Below are 18,785 nucleotides of genomic sequence, written 5' to 3'. Positions count from 1 at the left end.
CAGATAACTGAACTTGATTGTAATAGATGGTCATTAGTGGAGGAGGTAAGATGTCTGTTGTTTGCAACAGGTTTTCAAAACTCAGGAAGAAAAGAAAATACAAACTCATTTATATTCCAGAGATCTGTGAACTGCTTAAAGTCACCGCTTCTGAAAGCTTTGGTAGCATGTGAAAGTATTGGTGGACAGTGAATATGCTAAACAATCCAGCCATACTGTCCAACAGGAACAGCAGCAGTGACACATGTTGTATCATGAGAAGATTAGCAGCTCGTGGTGGGAAACTCAGAGCACCAATCTTTTTGTCTTGGTTACTTGTTCTTATGATTTTTTTTTTAAATATTATTCCACAGGGATTGTTTGTTTCCTTCACTGAATTCAATTGTTCATTCTGATGTAAAGGTATCAGATAAAAAATAAGACTTTCAAGAATGCCACACAGATACATACATTCTGCTGCAGCACACTCTGAATGTCGCTGCTGTATTTAATGCTCATCTGGATGGCTGAGAGCTCAAAATGGCTGTTGATGATAAGATTTCTCTTTCTCAGTAAGTATTACACCTGCTTAGGCAGAGTTTTTCTTCTAATACTATGTTATTTTAGGTGATACTAGAAATGTATAAACAATATAAAGAGAGCAGAAACATCAGAGACTAAACTGATGTAGTCGAATCCATAGATGAGTGTCCAAGAAAAAGAAAACTCCCATTCAGAGGTACTGCACAGGGACACTTAAAATTGTCTTCCCTTGTATCTGTGAATTAATGAATATTGGGCACCTCTGAAAAATAGTGTGCCAAGCTTAGGTATCAGTTATGGGCTTAATCCCATGAGGTTGGCAATGTTAGACGAAGGCAACAGATGTGACACAAAATGTGATAGGCTTCATTTGGCTCAAGGAAATTTATGATATTTGAAGAAGATCCAAACTCAATTTGTCTTCTCAGGTCTCAGAAAGTTCTACACCTCCTGTAAGCTTTGAATCATAGTATTTAAAGTCAAAAAAATTTTAGAGCACCAAATCCAACCTATGATGTATAAACCAAGATATAAATAACTTAGGGGCCTGTCTACCCAGAGTGCTCTTGAAGACTCTGTTCATTCCCTTTAGAATTACACAATCCATCGTGCTTAAGAAAGATGATGGATGAATGATGACTGAAGTAGAAGTCACTTGTAAGCTTGCCAAATTTTACCCATCTTGGCTGAAATTGTCCCTGAAAGGTATTTCTCTTGGGGGAACTTTTTTTTTTTTTTTAAAGAAAAAACTTTTGTCAGAACAAGTCATCTATTTCCAAATGAAAGTCTATGGAAAAGATGCATTTTTTCTATGTCTAGAAAACTTTTCTCTATTTTTTTGCTGTGGAACTGAGTCTTTGGAAGAAGGATTGCATTTATGTTAGTAACACTTTATGGGGAAAATCTATTTTGTACAAGTTTTAGAAAAAAAACATCCCTGCACTTCCCTGTAGTAAACAAGTAATTCTCTGCAGTATCAACTTTGGAAATGGTCCGTCTACTGGCTGAACAGAATTTGCCATGCAGTTGCTGATCTGTTGGCTTTCTCAAGTTATGCAGAGTTTGACTTCCAAGATGTGTACCAGAATGGGGACCATGACCTTGGTTTCCGTGTATTGTCAGTACACCCCCAAAGCTAATGCAAGTAAAGCAGAATTCAAGGAAAGGAAACACAGCTTTGAAGGAAAACTTGAGCAATGAGTAGGCTGCAGATAAATAAGCTAAATGGAAAGATTTCCAGCCATTCCCTCGAGAACTGCTGTAAAATTAAATTATTAATATTTGTTAAGTATGTCCTGGCTGTAATGAAAAACCACATACAAAGTTCTGTGAAGGAATCATTAGTTTTGTTGTCAGAGAAAGATACAGCAGTAAATAAGGCAGGCTGCCACACCTTGAACCACAAGGAAAATAACAAAATATGGTTTCATCATTCACCGAGCACCATCCATCATGTGTTATGAATGAGGCAGAGGAAAAAATATTGTGTGATCATCTAATTAAAGGCAGTATCATAATTCATACTCACAGGGGGCCAAATTAAGGTTGAACAGACTGCCTTAATTTTGACATTACCTCACTCTGACTTTGCATTCTGAATAATATTCTCTTGCCTTAGTATAAAGCATGAAAAAAGGGATTTTTTTTAAAGCTGGTTAGAATGACTAACCATAGAGTTGCCATAAATTTCAATGTGACTGTATGCCCTGCTTGGCTTTACAGAGCTCACCCTCACTTTCTGTATGCACTTGGATACCCCAAAATAAATACGCACAGCTCTCATACCATTCTGTTACAAAGAAATTGCCATAATTTGTTAACTATTGCCACAATTTCAGAACTAAATTTAGTCTGATTTATTTGGCTTGTATGTGATAAAACTGTATTTTACTTTCTTTCTGTAGCAACTGTTACATTATTTTAAAGGAAACTGACAGACACTTTCCCCAGTGTTATGTAGTTTGTTTCTCTACCCATGTGAGCAGTACCTGCTAAATTGCCACTAGCACACATCAGATCCTCTTGGACAGTGTGAGTAGGCTGAAAAATGGCTGTCTTTTCCAATAGGCCTCCAAATGATGTTTTGACATGACAGTGTACAAGGCATATGATTTAGTTGTTTGTTTTGAATATTTTATTTCTTGACAACAATTTCTTCTTTACCTTTTATTTTTTATTAAGTTTGGCCAGCCTGCAGAGCACTTGGTTAGACTTTGAAGGATCTGATACCAGTAGGTTGAACACTGAAAGCTTTTATAATCTAAAACCTGTGTTAAAATGTAGTCCTGAAGAGGCCGTCAGCCTGAAGTTGACATTACTGAGGTAGGTGTGGTGCTCCTGCCCTGAGAATAAAGGAGCAAGCAGCAGGAGATGTGTAGGTGGTTGCTTATGAATGCAGCCTTGGAGGAGTTATTTACTAATCCTGTCTTCTAATGCTTCTGTTTTAATGTGAGCAGGGGCAAATTGTGGTGACAGCTACTTTCCATCAGCAGCAACCAAAGAAAGCTCCTAATCAAATTGTAATGCATACTAGCAGAACAGGTCATATACACTGGGGTATCCCAGCTGCTCTGCACTGCTCCTGTGGTTCAAAAGCATGACATGCTGCTTTAGCCAGCTGCTTCAACTGGGGTCACAGGTGTTCCAGTGAAACCTGGGAGTTTTTATTATAAATGTGGGCCATTTTATTTGGCTCAAGATGTTCACAGGTGTTGCAAAAGTGCAGATGTCTTCAGTATATCTGATCATAGTATTAAAGCTGGGTTGGTTGCAGCCTTGGCTATTTCAGAAATCCCAGGAAATAGAAGCGTTTGCAGGCTTGATGGGTTAATTTCAACAGAGGCAATGATCTCTCTTTTTTTGAGGCAAGAGGAGCAAAGGGAGAATGAAATTAGACTGGAAAGTAAACAGATTTGACTGTCGACATCTGTTTAGAAAAGTACTTAAGCACATGCTGAATTCAAAGCATACACACAGGTGCTTCTCAGTGCAGAGGCTTTGTTGAATGAGGGTGCGAGAGCACTTGCAGGTGGGACGCTTTCTGTAGTGCTTCCAGTGACGTAATTAAATGAAAAAACTTTTTGTGCTTAGAATGAAAATAGGTCTTTTCAGCAAAGTTACTTCCTTTTGTATTATTAAATAACTCTAAGAACAGAACTGTCCAATTTACAGACCATAAACAACAAATAGATTTAACGTATATTCTCAAAAACAAGCAATTTCATTTTTATCTAAAATGCTCTCTGTACTGTCCAAGTAACAGATGGAAATAAGTGGATTTTAATGTAACCCAGAAGAGCAAGTTGTAGTCTTGCTCCCTTAAGTGCCCTTTTTTGTTCAGACCACGGCTGTAAAAGGGTTTGAACCTCGACACCATAAATGCCAGTATGGAAATTGGAAAGATAGGCTACAGACTTCTTGGCCCACCGGAGGAGCTTTTTGCTGTTCCTTAGAGCTGTGTAAAAAGAGAGAGAAGTAAAATAGCATCTTTTTCTCATTATCTGTATTGTAGCTAATCACGATGTCCAAGTTCAGCATTTCATACATAGCTCATGTATTAAAAAGTAAATGTCTACGATTAGGCTGGAGAAGTATCTCTGCTGTGTGCATTCTAAATATAGAGACCGCTACAGTACAGTCAGTACTAGGACATAATATCTCCTTTTCTAATATGCAATCCATCCCCACACTATGTATATTGGATATATAAAAGTTCAACACAGACCTATGTATATATCTATATATACACATATGTTAATATAGACACACATGATCTGCAGTTGAAACAAATAATGACAGGTGTTAAATGACAGTTACTTGCTTACCGTGAAAAGAAATCAGGAGCTATGAAAGATAAAATTCTTGTTATGGGCAGTAGTTCCATCCTGTCTCCAAACTTGCAGCCCTTGGTGCTTCTGCTTTTCTCCTCAGCGGAAGGCTGCTGAGCACAGTCTTCAACACAGTTCCCTGCACTGCACTATGAACACATACAGATAACATTTACAGACCGTGTGCTGCTTAAGAAATTTTTGCTTCTGCATTTCTGCATGTTTAATTTAATTTTGCAGGCAGAGCAGTGCCTGGCTATCTTTCTACGTATAATTGTCCTCATTTATTTGCTATGTAAAATAAAATAATTTGTTCTTATTTAATAACGGTTCCCAATTTGGCTTCTAAGTTTACACCTGACAGATGTAATAGGATAAAAGATGGGAAGGTCATCTGTCTTCTGCTGGTGGTATTAAGCTGAAAGCCATTTTCTCTAGAAGTGGCTTAACAAAATGGAAGTATGGAGCAGAAGAAGGCAATTAAGTGCAAAATACTTTAGCAGCAAAAACTATGATAATAGAGGACTTCTACTACATGTATACAGTATGGCAGTCACCATAAGGCAGGTTATAAAGAAGGAATTTCTGGAATGATAATTTCTTGGAACAAGCAGCTGTGGAGTACACAGAGGAAGAGAGTGTTCTACCTGAAAACCACAGGGACTCATCCAAGATGCAATCCCAGGTGAACACTGAGCAATACTGACCACAGCATAAGGACGTTCACCCTCCTTGGGGTGGGAAGGTACCTAAGCTTTGTACAGTGATCCTAAATATTGGAGAGGAATGTTGTGGAGGACAGGAATGAATGAATGAACAAATGAAAGAAAAAGAAAGAGAAAGAAAGGAAAGAAACACAAAAGGAGCTGCTGGGACCAACCCGCATACCGAAGTGGTGTTACAGGCATCCTGAGGAGGAGAGGACAGCATGTAAAATCGCAGGTCTGAGAAATACTTAGGCAATGGCAGTACATTGTGATACTTTTAATGGCAGAACCACTGGTGGGATATGCATAATTAGAGGCATACTGTTGTAGTGGTACAATTATAGATTTATAGAATCATCTAGGTTGGAAAAGACCTTCAAGCACATGAAGTCCAACTATCAACCTGATCTACTTATGACAGCCCAGCTATTTCTAGTGTTATAGAGATTTTGGAGGGAGCTACACTTCTAAACTGGAGGTAAATTTAGAAAGAGGTCCACTGGATGGCCTATGATATGATTAAAGCAAGAATGCTTGTCAAGTACCTAGTTGCCACTGGTGTTAAGGCTGCAAAAGTGGTTATGTTGCACAGTGTTGCAGCAGCCTTTTTGTACTGGACCACATCTTAGCCATCTGGCAGGTATTTTCCTTCAGCAAGAACTCCACATAGACCAAACTATAGCTGGACCTTGGCTGGAAACATAGAATATGCTGCTGTGCTTATGAATACAGGTCCCATAGGATGGCATACATATTGGCATGGTACCATAGCTATGGTTGGTACATATGACTGGAGATTTCACACTAACTCAGTACAAAACAAAAACAACAAAAGAAGAAGAAAAAAGATGCCAGGCTTTGTTTAATAGAACACTAATTATGCAGGTACTGGAAGATTTCTAATTCCTTTCAGCACTTTTATTCAGGATTTAGATTCTGCTGGATACACCTAATTTTTAAAACCCTCTACATTTTGCAGTTTACACATTAGCATAGCGTAGGACTACTTTCAGAAACGTATATCTGCAAATCTGGGGCATGAGCTGTTCTCATAATTTCAGTGGGATGGAGAGAAAACAGTTCAAAGGAGGAGGATGGGGGAAGGGAAGCATTTCCATATTTTTTTTTTTAAGGAATCATAAAGAAACACAGGCAAGAATGTCAATCATATTTCTGTCTTTAATATTGTCAGGAATACAAAAGTTCACAGAGCACATGTGTGAGAGGGTGCTGTGCTGCCTTGACTACATGATCTGCATGATACATGTCAGAAGATGGGAATGTTGCTATGGCAATTGTTCCTGTTCCTGAATACTAAGTTGACGAATAAGCCAGTCCACAATAAAGCAGGCTCACTTATGAGCTTATATACTTGGAGATGTTAAATATTTTCAGTTTTTCTTGAAGAGATGCATAATTTTCTGTCCTGGCTTCTTAAAGCTGGGTGCTCCTCACCTCTCTCCTTTCCCCTCCACACAATGTTTCTGTGATCTGGAAACTACTGAAGAGAGAGATTTAACAGAATTTTGTGTTGAGGGCTGTTGGTGTTTTCCCACAGCTTATGCAGCGTCCTTCAATTTCCAACTTGATCAGAAAGCAACAAATAAATGGGTCTTTCTGCTACGTGCTACATTCCCAAAAGCCATTTTGCTGCTTCATAAAATTCTGTATCAGATTCAATCCAGATCATACTAGCATCTTCCCATTTACACTGTCCCCTGGCAGGACAGCAAGAGAGGGACCGGTAGCTGTTACGTTCCCTACCACCATTTTTAGTATGCCACCCAGAGATCCCATTCCTTCCCCACTGTACTGCTGACCCTCTCCCCCTTTGCTCTGTAAGTACTGTGACAGGAAAGCAATGCCTTGATCCTACAAATTGCACTTTTAATTTCCATTTGAAATAATGTTCTCTTTTGCTTTCCTGTTGCATATATACATATATATATCAGATCAATCAAAAACCCGCCTAAAAAGTGAATGTACCGTAAGAGCATGAGGATTTATTTGATGCTTCATTGTCCAGTCATTGAATAATAAAACCAACAGAAAGTAATCATCAGTCATTGGAAGAAACATGACCAAAACAGCAACATAAGAGAAATTTCCTGTCAAGTTTAACATATATGCATAAATTCCAATAAGACCTACCACACTGCCTCAGACAAGTTCACAGATTTGTGTGGACCCAGAGGTATCCACAAATACAAGACATCTTTGGAACCTGCAGGAGCAGGTGTTTTACACAGAAGACTGACTTCCTGATGTAACATTCATTTGTTCTCTGTAGAAACACATTCTAAGTGGAAGAATTTCAGAGCTAAGGCTTAACTCTGAAATGCTTATTCAGACCATCCAGCTGGTCTGAGGTTTTTGATACCCACCTGACTCAGGCGGAGTTTATCTCCTGGTGGACCACAACCACCAGGAGAGATGTCAAAAGTTTCCACAGTGCAGGGCACAAAGAGGTGAAAAACATTTACTTCTTTTGCAGAGTAAGGACACTTAGTGCTTTACAACTATACAGGCCAGGAATTTTAAACTATGCACTTTCTTTCTTTTCTATCGGAGCTCATTTTGTTTCTACAGTTTTAAAGGACAAATCTGAGAAGCCACTCCTGCTTCAGGTACTTTCCACGTTTCCAAGCAAGGAGACCAGGAAAAACAGCAGACAAAGATAATTTATTTACATACTTTTCTACCCTGGCTTCTTAAAGCTGGGTGCTCTGTTCTGCACCAGATAGAAAAGATGATGAGCTGCAGCTGAAAATTTGCTGACAATTTTAGTATACCGTGCAGCTCACTGCTGGATGGAGACCAGTACACACTGCTTTCTGATAAGCACCACCATTCTAGGCAGGTTGCACAGAGCAGGTGTGAAATTTGCGTCCAGAAGGACTGAAAAGCTTAGATCTCTCTGTGCAATGAAAGGCTTTACCTCATCCTGCCAAAAGCTGTCTGTGATAGGGAAGCATTAGCTGGGATGTGACCACTGATGGTTGGATGAGATGATCTCATTGGTCTTTTCCAACCTTAATGATTCTATGACAGCTTCCTTGGCCGCACTGTTTGCAGGCTGCCTGCCTTTCAGGTGACAGCAGCACTGTCCCTTTGCTTTCTCCACTAATGATCACTTGCTCGCCCTGGGAAGAGCTCCTCAGCATTCATGCCCATGAAAAACCACAAGAGCCGGAGTAAAAGGAGATTGATTCAGAAAGAGGGTGTGAATCCAAGTAGTGCAAAACAAACAGTCTACACGACACATTTCTTTCTCACCTCTGCAGAAGCTAATCTAGCTAATCCCTCTGTGTTGTAACAGGAAAATAATCAATACCTTACAACTGCACAGCGAGTATCTGAGGATGCAGGCAGCAAATAGCAGCTGTCTGGGCCTCCAGCCCATCCAGCACTGTGCGCGAGCAACTGCCTCTGGTGTGCCCTCCAGCTTTTTGCTGTGGTGTCTGCATGCAGGCAGTGACTTCAGGCCACATCTCATTTTCTTATTCCCAAATAAGCATTCTGCTTAGCTTTGCCACCGTGATGTGAATTTCCTAAATAAGAAGATGTTCTGGGAAAGAGATCTTCCTGCATGCTCTTGAAAAAAGATAGTCACTTCTTTCAGAAAGCTTGGCATTCGCACAGGCTGCACTGACATCCTGTGGCTTGATTTCCCAGCCTGAAGTGAAGGTAAGCACACAGGGATGGCTTCACCCCCACTTCCTATTCCCTCTCCTCATTGTCCCATTTGAAGAATGGAGTAGAACTCTGGGATCTAACCTCACCACATCTGCCATCATGCCAATGTGCCTGCCAGGGCAGCAAGCCAATGTCCACCCCCTTTGTGGTGTCCCTTGAATTACAGCCCACAGCAGCAGGGCTGGGAGAGAGTGAGCTGCAGTGACCCATTGCTGGGTGGAGTGTTGCTGGGATTCCCTTATCCAGGCATCTTTATGGAAAAACTCATCAACGCCCTTACCCCCACCTCTGCCCTCGGGGAGCCCAGGTGGAGCCTGCTGAGCCATTCCACAGGGTGCCCCAGGTGCACTATGAGCTGCACCCCAGCCCCTGGTCAGACACTGTGTGAGAGCACACAGCCCCAACAGACTTAATGTTTCCTTCCCCTGGGGAACAGCATTAACCTGTAACTTTTTAGGCATCACTTGATCAGCTGAGTAACAGCTATTAGTTTTGGACTCTAGGCATTTTTATGAGATATTGGTTCCAGGGCTTGAGGTTTGGCGCCGAAAGCATATTATTCACACACAAAACAACTGCATTAAAATAACATTAGGGGTCTGGCTGAAACTGACAAAACCTAGGAAACTCAGAATTAAGGCTGAAAGTATGTCCTTAACTCACCCACAGCATGCCTTTTAGAGCAGTTCATATTGCATGTGAAATCCCCTGGCGCTGGCCCCTGCCCCAACAGAGCTGTGCTCAGCACAAGACTTTGGAGAGGAAATCAGGGCTGTGTCTCACCCCAGGTGAGTCGTGGCCACTGCCACCTTCATGCCCTGGGGCCCGTCATTGACACCACCACTTTCACACTCCTAACCAGCCAGGGCACTGCTCTGCCTTGTCTGGAGGGAGATGCTCACCACCCAGTCCCAACTCAGCAGGTGGCAGCTGTTATATGGCAAGCCAGGCCAGGGCTACAAGAAAGAAGGGGACAGACTCTTTATCAGGGTCTGCTGTGATAGGACAAGAGGGAAAGGTTTCAAACTAAAACAGGGGAGATTTAGACTGGCTATAAGGAAGAAGTTTCCTTTACAATAAGGGTGTTGAGACACTGGCACAGGCTGCCTGGAGAGGTGCTGGATGCCCCATCCCTGGAATCATTCAAGGTCAGGCTAGAGGGGCTCTGAGCAACATGATCTAACTGTGGGTGTCCTTGTTTATTGCAGGGGAGCTAGACTGGATGACCTTTAAAGGTCCCTTCCAACTTAGACAATTCTATGCTCAGGATTTGTGTGTCTGAAGCTATAGATCTGTGTTTCCAACCCTTTCAGCAGCACCACGGCAGCCAGAAGGGAGCTGCTGAAAAAACAGCACAGGCTGAGAAGGGCTTTGCCCAGCAAGCAGCCGGGGGTGGGACATGAACCTCCAGCTTTCATGGCAACGTGCTCCCATCTGCTGTTGATTTGCTCTGATTGATCAGAGTAGCACAGCGAGGATGAAACATACCCAGGGAAGGGACTGCTAAGTAACACCAGGACACTCTGGGCTGCAAAGGTGGGTTGGAGTAACACGAGCAGCGAGGAGGAGAGAGGCCTTTCTGAAACCTGTCAGGGGAAAATCCTTGGCCCAGAAAATACCTTCTAATGTTCCTTCTGTGGATTGTGTTACTGTGAGGGACTGCAGCCAAGACCCGGTGCGGGGGCACAGGTTGCTGCCACGGAAGCTAAGGGGAAGAGGGGAACTCAACACGGCCATATACAGCTGTGCTGAAGAGCCTGCAGTCGGAGTCGGAGGACACCACCACCATGAGGACCTCACAGAATTTACATGATGGCATCTAGTGGATGAAAAGTGGAGAGAGGGTCCACAACAGTGTCACATGGTGAGTCAAAAGCAGCAACTCTGGGACATTCCCAATGAAAATACCTGCTGTGCTTTTCTCAAGGCCCAGCCTTTGGTCACTGGACATAAACACCAAAACCTTTAATTGGCTGCTGGCTTTCCAGAAGGTGTATCTGAGCTTAGGAAATGGTGATCTCAGTTGCAGCCGTGTTCTCTGAAATAAGGAAAGCAGCAGCCAAAGGGGTATCAGAGGACACATACTCCCAGAAGAGCTCCGTGCAGGTGCCCAGAATCCCTAGGAACAATTGCCAAGCCCTTGGAGACAGGACCAGCCCTTCTCTCTCTAAGGCATTTTTTTCACCTTGTGGCCAAGTATCACGTCCAGACTGCAGCTAAATCAATTCCTCTAAAAGCCTGCTTGAAATGAGTTTCACTTCTGCTGCTCTGCCTATTCCTTTTATTTATGAGCTCTGCCATCTTATAGGAAACAACCCAAGATGTTCATGCATGAGACATCTCTAAGGGATAAATCATATATATATATATGTATGTATATATTTAAGAAACAAAAAGAAAAGTGTTCAGATTTCAAGGTTGCCATGTAAAAAGTGCACCTTAACCATATTGGGTGCAATTTTTTTCTTCAGTGAGGTGAGAAAGACATTTGCTATTCACATCTTGGAAGCAAAACAAATAGCATAATTGTTTCCTTTCTCAGCAATGGCAAGTGCATCTCAACTTAGCTCTGTGCTTTATACTTGTATCCCATAAACCAACACATTCCCTTGCAAAATGGCATTTCCAACAGAGCACAAACACTGCTATACCTGGCACCAAGTCTGTGCTTGGGGTCACAATCCAGACCTTCTGGTGATTAGGTGGATGCTCTGTCCCAGAAGCTCTGTAACTAAGTTTACCACAGGATAATTCCAGTTTAATGTGTATGAAGCCTTTTAATGGAAAACAAACATTTCACTTACTGTGGGGTCACTTTCAAATGTAATTTAGGACTCCAGCAGCAGGTTTCCTTGGTCTTTTTTTAAAGCTGCTGAGTGTCTCTGTGTCTCAGGGAGTACAGCTTGTGTCACAGGTGCTCTCTGCTTCAGAAAGGCAGGGCTTAAACGGGCAGGCACTCCCCAAAGTAGGGTATGTGCCCACAAAACACAAGTGATGACTGTATGTGAATAAATACTAATCCCCTGTTGCGCTTCCTAAACCTAAGCCTAAAAGTAGAAAATAAGTAGAAAAATCTGCTCTATGTTAGGCCCAGATCCTATCCACGTTGCATGGGTCATGAGCAAGGACAACGCTGTTTCTTGTTGCTTTGTTGTACTGCACACACGCTACCACAGAAGTGAGAGCAGCTGCTATCATATTTCTCCATATCATTTCAATTTCATCTTCTGAGCAAAATATCTTGAATTCCAAAGAGTCAGCGTGCAGGAGCAGTTGGCACCTCGTGGGACAGTGTCAATGTGACAAGGCACAGAGCAAACCCTTGTGCCTTCCACTTCCAGCAGCTACAAGGCACTGTGCATTTCCTTCTCTGCACATGAATATACGCTCACCCTTTGGATTTCATAGGACAGATGTTCAAAGCTGCATAAATGAGTGTCTACAGAAGGTAAATACGTGTACAAAAACACACAGCGTGCTTACAGAAAATGATGGAAAACAGGCCTGGATGCTTTTTCAGGGGCCACCTGGAAAGGTTGGCTACTTCACCTGTGCAATCTCCACAAATAAATAAGTTTTCATTAGAAATCAATAAGAGGTTGAAACTTTCAGGTACATGCATGTCATTAAGCTCACCATACCGCTTTAAAAATGCAGTTCAAATGGCAGGTAATTGTTTCCATATTAAAGAAAGCTTAAGAATGACTGACAAGATCTGCTTTTGCAGCTCTTATTTCTGCCAATCAAGCTACTGAGGAAAAAAGTAAACAGCGCATATTTAGAAAATATATTTTTAAAGTTGGGCTTTGGCTGAACAGTAACTTCACAAGAAAGTGAAGTCTTCCTAACTAGCTGTGACTAAAATACAGCAAACAAAAGTATTAAAAAACATGCAATGAAGAAACAAAGCTATGCAACCAAAAGGCAGTTTCACCAAATAGACACCTGCACCCTCTTCCAGGCTTGGCATCAAAGCTGAATGCTAGGATCCAAGGGCTGATTAACTCTTTCCTCCCACCCTAGCTACCTCCCACTCATCTGCTCTTCCATAGTCCCTTCCTTATCTGTTTTTGCTGCCAGGTGGTCTGGCATTCACTTATCATGGCCTCAGAGAACTCTGCAATACAGGGGATTGGAAAAACAAACTAAATTCTCCTCCTGAGCCAGGTAGGTCCCCAGGTGCTTGTCCTCATTACAGAAATTGCTCTGGGAGCTGGATCCAGCTGGCAAAGGTTTCTCATTAGGATGGCAAGGCTGCAGATGTGAAGCTGGAGGGAAAGTACATAGCTGCTGAGTAGAGGTGGCCTTGGGGCTGGGGTTAAGGAGGTGAATGGAGTGCTTAAGTGCAGAGCTTTGTGTTGTGGAGTTCTTTTAGTTGTGAAAATGGTATGCATTTTTAGTGCATTCAGGTTTGTATGGGTTTGGATTTTCCTCCATTTTCTCTGCTCTGAAGACACTATAATCTTGCAAGTGTTAATTTTTGACTAGTTCTAGCATAGACTTAGGACAGGAAGAAGCCTGTTTAGGGCTGTTGGAGTTTGGATCTTGTGCAATATGTGGGAGTTGTGCTCCAGCTATTTTTCTGTTAGGTATATGAGGAAAGGCAGGGGGAGTAGGAAAAGCTCAGGCTTTGCTTATTTCTTTATGCTGCAAACAGGGTAGCTCTGTAGATGAAAAAGGATTTGAAGCATTGACCTGGAATATTAAAGTCATGGGTAACACTTGACAGCATTTTCTCTCTTAGGAGTATCTCAGACATATGGGAAGGTGGTCAAGAACAGGAGCTGCCGCTACTGCCCTTTTGGCTGGAAATAGTAGATGCCAATAGGATCAAGAACAGGATAAACAAACAAGATGCAGGACAATTGCAAGAGCTCTCAGAGTCCTGGTGTTTCAGGCCTGCAGAAGCTCTGCCTTGTGTACCAGGCTGCGGGGCTGCCTGAGGAGCTTTCACAAACAGCACTTTATGTGGCTTATTGCAAGCTGTGCAACACTCACACAACCGTGCAGTATTTACTGGTTGGAATTGTTGGGCCAGCTGGACCACAGTGCACACAGCCATGTGTTTTCCCAGAAGTCAGCAAGATGTGTTTGCACATCCCAGCAAGCTCTGCTTGTGAGTAGTTTAGTGGCCTCTTTCTCTTTTGACTCTGTATATGGAAGGAGATGTGTAACTCAGCCAAAAATGGCCAAACTCTTCTCTCTACATTTCCAAGCATCAGTAAGTCTAACAGTTGTGCTTATTCTGTGATAAATGGCAATAAGCACTGGCTGATGAGGCTGTTGTCTGTGAAGACAGCATCCATGTGTCCACTGACCCCTGTTGTCTCTTACTCTGTGCTGATGGCACGTGCCAGACCCCACGTTGTCTCAGTGCCAGCTGACAGCAGGATCCATCCAGCCGACTGCTTTGCGGTGATGAATTGCTGTATTTGCTGCTGGCTGCATATGGCAGGTCAGTATCTCTGCCTGCGGTGAGCCTGCATTGCAGTTATTGCATTCTGAAGAATGTATACCTGGGAGGAGGGGATTGAAAATTAAAAATTAAAAAAAAGAGAGAGGACGCCCACACAGGTGAAATGATAATAGGAAAAAAATGAGAAGTCTTTTAGTCCTCAGCTCTATGGCATGGTTCAGCTGAGGGCACAGGAAAACTGGGCAAACACAGATGAGCTGCCAGGCTTCAAAATTACCCCACCTCACCCATCCCTATTTCCTTCCATTGCAGGGAGTTTAAGATCTCCATGAAGGAAAATGATTATCGTTGAGTCACGCCAATAGCTGCGACGCTGGCTGCCTGCCCCCGCCAGCCTGCTGCACCACTTGTGTGCTAATGTTTGGATCCTAGTGGTGGGAAATGAATGTCAGCCTGTACTCTCTTCATGCACCATTGAGCTGTGCTTATGGTCGCTTTTGGCAGCACCAAATCATCAAACAGATAAAACCATCAGTCTTTTTATTTCCAAACATTAACCTAACTGCTAATAAAGCACAGCTCGTGTCATCCTTATGGACTCTGCAGAGCTGAGTCACACGATAAACAGGATCCGAATGCTGGAAAATGGCTCGTGCTTCTTCCTCGTGCTGCGGCTGGGCCTGCTGCGTGACCGCTGCCTGTCCACAGGAGTTCTGCCTCGGGCCTGCATGCTAGAGCTGGGTGGGGAAGCTGGTGGAACTGGGCTCTGTCCGCTTAGCACAGCGTGGGGCTGTGACCTATGTGTTTTGGGGTGTGCACTGTGGGCGCTGAGCCCCAGCGCAGGTGGGGAAGGCTTTCCAGGCCCCAAGGTGAAGGAAAGTCCTCCCTCCCCGCGGACTTTCCTCCAGTGGCTTGAACATATTTTTCCCCAAACATCTCCCAGCAAAACTGGAGGGGTTTTGTAAATTCATTATGTCACGGAGGAATCTGTTTAATCAACTGCCTTTCCCCAGAGGCACTTTGCGCTTAATGAGACGCTTGATGGAAGGAATCAAAATTGGTTTATACGAGTTTAGCCTGAGAGCCTCCAGCCGATGTATTACTGAGTGCACTGTAATTTAGAGGGGTAAACGGAGAGGCTGAGCAGTTATCACCCTGTTTGCTTGAGGTCAGTGGCAGGGGTGAAAGGTAAAACCTAGAGCTCTGCATTGCACCATCCCTTTCCTAGGTGTCATCATGATAAATAGCACGAGTCTCTGTGCTACCAGGAGCCCCTGTGACCTGTTGGGCTCTATTCCTCTCCAGTGCAGTTTGCAGTCATGCAGTGAGGCACATTCTTGATTAGCTTAAGTCTGAGGATGTCTCACTAATTCAGGAAGTATCCATATGAGGCATACAGCATATATGTGGAACAGGTATCAGGAACCTAGTGAGCTAGATAGTGGGATGCAGAGCTGCAGCGTGGAATAGTTCCAACTTTAGGTCCAAAATCCATTATTAAAATCTTCCCCTGTGAAATTCATGTACAAAGAGCAATCCTTTTGTTTCCTTTGCATGTCCACTTTTTTCAGCTGCCTGTACTAACCACCAGATGTCAGTTACCTTGTGACCTGCCTTCCTGTGGTGGGCCAGCCCTGTGGCTACCAGGCCTTCATCATTTAGCCCTCTTTTTTTCTTTTCTTTTTAATTTATCCCGAGAAAGACAAGACTGAATTATCAACAGAAGTGGAATTTCACACAGACAAATCTGTTTAGTTACTTTTCCAAGCATCCATGATGCATCTTTTCACTGTGTCATTCTGCTTAAAGCTAGTGGTTTATTACTCACTTGAGAATAGTTTATAATTTTGTGTAATTGCTTGTTTCTGAGATGTAGGTATGTAGATCTCGATGCAGTTAGCATATGGTTGCTTTGTGTGAACTGCTTAAGATATGTAGCTTAGAATTAAAAGCATTTTTTTTCTCACAAAGATGATGTTTAATGGATAAAAGAGTAGATGTACATTCATCACATCACATTTATTTTACTTTCAACTGTTAGAGTTGATGGTCTATGTAATGTATCTATTTAAGGTTTTTTAATATAAATACAAATTTGTGAGAATGCCTCTTACCATCAATCTTTAACACGTTGTCTAAAGATTACTTATGAGCTATTGGTATCTTTCCCACCTTCTTCCTTTTTTTAGTTAAAGTTTAAAATGACTGCTGACAAAAGCACAGTTTAGAATGGAACTGATTTTACATCATCTGGTTCCACTTGATATGATATTAAGGTATTGGAGAATTGCATCGTCATGTCTTGCTGTGAAGTTGCATTACGTTCCGCAGCCCTGGCTTGCTTAATAGTGCTTCAGTAGCACATGCTTAATTGCTCAGCAAATGACACAACATGTGAAGAAATAGTACCTAAAACATGATTTATATCTCTTCAGGCAAAGACACTGAGAACTGGATCATCTGCTTTCATTATTCTTATGGGAACACAGAAGGATCTGAAAACTGTGGTCAAGTCAGATGCTAAGCACACTCGGAATACGCACCTTTTATTACAGGTATGTTAGCTCTGTCAGTCAAGCTCAAGCCTGAACGTCTTCTTAAAATACACACATGCACAATGTATTAACATATGCATCCTGTGGAGAAGAGGTTCCTTGTAGCTCTGAAGACATGTATTCTGGGCAGGCTGGGTGCTGGCATGATTACCAGAGACCAGTGGGCTTGCTGTATGCTCACTGTAGGGAGCAGGTGTATGCAGCCAGGTAAAAGCAGTATGTGATTTCAGTGGGGTACAGTGGGACTTGTGGGGGAAGAGGGAAGAAGGGGCTGAATAGAGAGAAAAAGTGTTTTTACAGATGAGGTCTCCCACTGTGAGTCCACCTGGAGTGGAGAATCTTGTCAACACAAGCATTGGTTCACAGGTGTCTAGAAAGTGGTTAGAACTGCTGCAGAGCAGACATAGACATATTTTTTTAATAGCTGGGTCTTACACAGCACAAAGACTGCTTCCAGTCCAAGCTCAAACTTTGGCATACCATACTTTGAGTGTCTCCAAATGCAGAATGAATTAAAGATGGACTACTGCAAAGATCAGTAGAGTATTAAGGTTGTGTGGCTATTTATAATTACTTCTCCTTGTGTCTTGCTCTCTGCTTTGAGTAGAGAGTCTGGTACAGCCTGTTGTAGAGGGTAGAACGAGTTCAGTCCCTTTGTTCTCCCTCCAGAAGAGCTGAAATGCAGTAACCTGACCTCCAACATCTTCCCTGATTACATCTGTCATTTTTAAAATTAATTCAGATCACATTATCATTTTTGCCTTTAATTCTACTACATCCTTTCCTCTTGCCTTTTCCTCATATTAATTAATAAAAAAACCAACCAACCAAACAAACAAACAAAAACCCAGCCTAACACATGGTTTTTACAGAAGAAAACTAAAAGACAGATGTATTGGAAATAGGACTGTAAGCAAAACAGGCTGCCAAGTGCGCCCCACACGTTTCACAGGATCATGGCTTTAATGATGTTGTATGATAGTGTTTTGCATATGTGGTACATTGATTTGCCGTATCTTTTGAGTTTATTTAACTTTTTTTCTTTCTGGGCCATTTTTTCCTAGTCTCTTTTATTTCTCACCTTTTTCTTTTGTTGGAAGAAAATAAGCACGTTCTATAGGCCAAATTGAAGTATCCTGAAATTGCATGAAATTGCATCCCTGGAAGGCACTCCTTGAAAAGTGTTAAGACAATGGTAGCCTACTTCAACCAAGTGTCCGGGGTGTCTCACATGGTACGGTCAAACTGTCAGTAAGAGTTCATTCATGAGTTCAAATTTTGTGCGCTATCTATACAGCTTTTGTGTCCAGCATGGCTGCATACTATGCTCTAAAAGATGTCTAAAGAGAAATGCCCAAGGTCTCTCCTAGGTGGTGTGGAAGAGTTATGCATGGGCAGACTACAGTCCATGCCACTAGCATCTTCAGTAAGCCTTGCATTTCATTTGTAGGGTGTGGCTGGCCCAAAGCAGAGTTCCTTTATGATACACAGAGGAGCTAAAAGTTGATAGCACAGAAGGGAATCTGACGTAGTGGATCCCAAAAATTGCAGTGCTCTTCACCTCCCAGTGCTTTTGAACGCTTAAAAAGGCTTAAAAACCTTTCCATGTTCCTTGTCTTAGAGTGGAATAGTTTCAGAATCCCAAGGAGAATCCTTAATGTTGCTGATTTTGTTGATTCATCTGCTTAGGTTCCAAATGTTACAGTTCTAAATTATCAAATGAGGAAGTGGGATTGTGAGGGTCTCTTGCTTAATGTGATTCGAGTGCACAACTCCTTTGTACTTACATTTCTATGGGAAGCAAAAGCAGAGTATCTTTTCCTTACAAAATGGTGGAAAAGCAGAGAAATTAAGAGCCACGAGGAAATGTCTGTGAACTTCTGGCAGTACAGTTCAGGAAGGAAAGCACGGGGTGTTATGCTATTTTTGTGTACGGTCATCTGTTGTACGAGCTACAAACCCTGCGGACTTTAATGATGTCTCCTTTGAATTCTGAAATCCTGTAACTAATCTGAGTCGTTTGCACAGCTGAACAGACTCAAGGTCTCTTAAGCAAATTGGA

At 42.4% G+C, this 18,785-nt stretch overlaps 1 long non-coding RNA gene across 3 annotated transcripts; it reads left to right on the top strand.

The window, feature by feature from the left end:
• The first annotated feature begins 13,004 nt into the window (after nucleotides 1-13,004).
• LOC116242978 (uncharacterized) lies at nucleotides 13,005-16,165 on the top strand. Of its 3 annotated transcripts, none has more exons than XR_016464724.1 (4): nucleotides 13,005-13,161; nucleotides 13,497-13,868; nucleotides 14,110-14,207; nucleotides 14,481-16,165. It is a non-coding gene; the product is annotated as an uncharacterized LOC116242978 (long non-coding RNA). The 3 variants fall into 3 exon arrangements; XR_004169854.2 differs by having other exon boundaries at nucleotides 13,007-13,138; XR_004169856.2 differs by lacking the exon at nucleotides 13,497-13,868 and having other exon boundaries at nucleotides 13,015-13,138.
• The last annotated feature ends 2,620 nt before the right edge of the window (nucleotides 16,166-18,785 follow it).

This window comes from Phasianus colchicus, chromosome 2, assembly GCF_987193195.1.
Source record: "Phasianus colchicus chromosome 2, bPhaCol1.hap1.1, whole genome shotgun sequence".
NCBI classification, from domain to species: domain Eukaryota; kingdom Metazoa; phylum Chordata; class Aves; order Galliformes; family Phasianidae; genus Phasianus; species Phasianus colchicus.
This window is presented reverse-complemented; position numbering and strand designations above follow the sequence as displayed.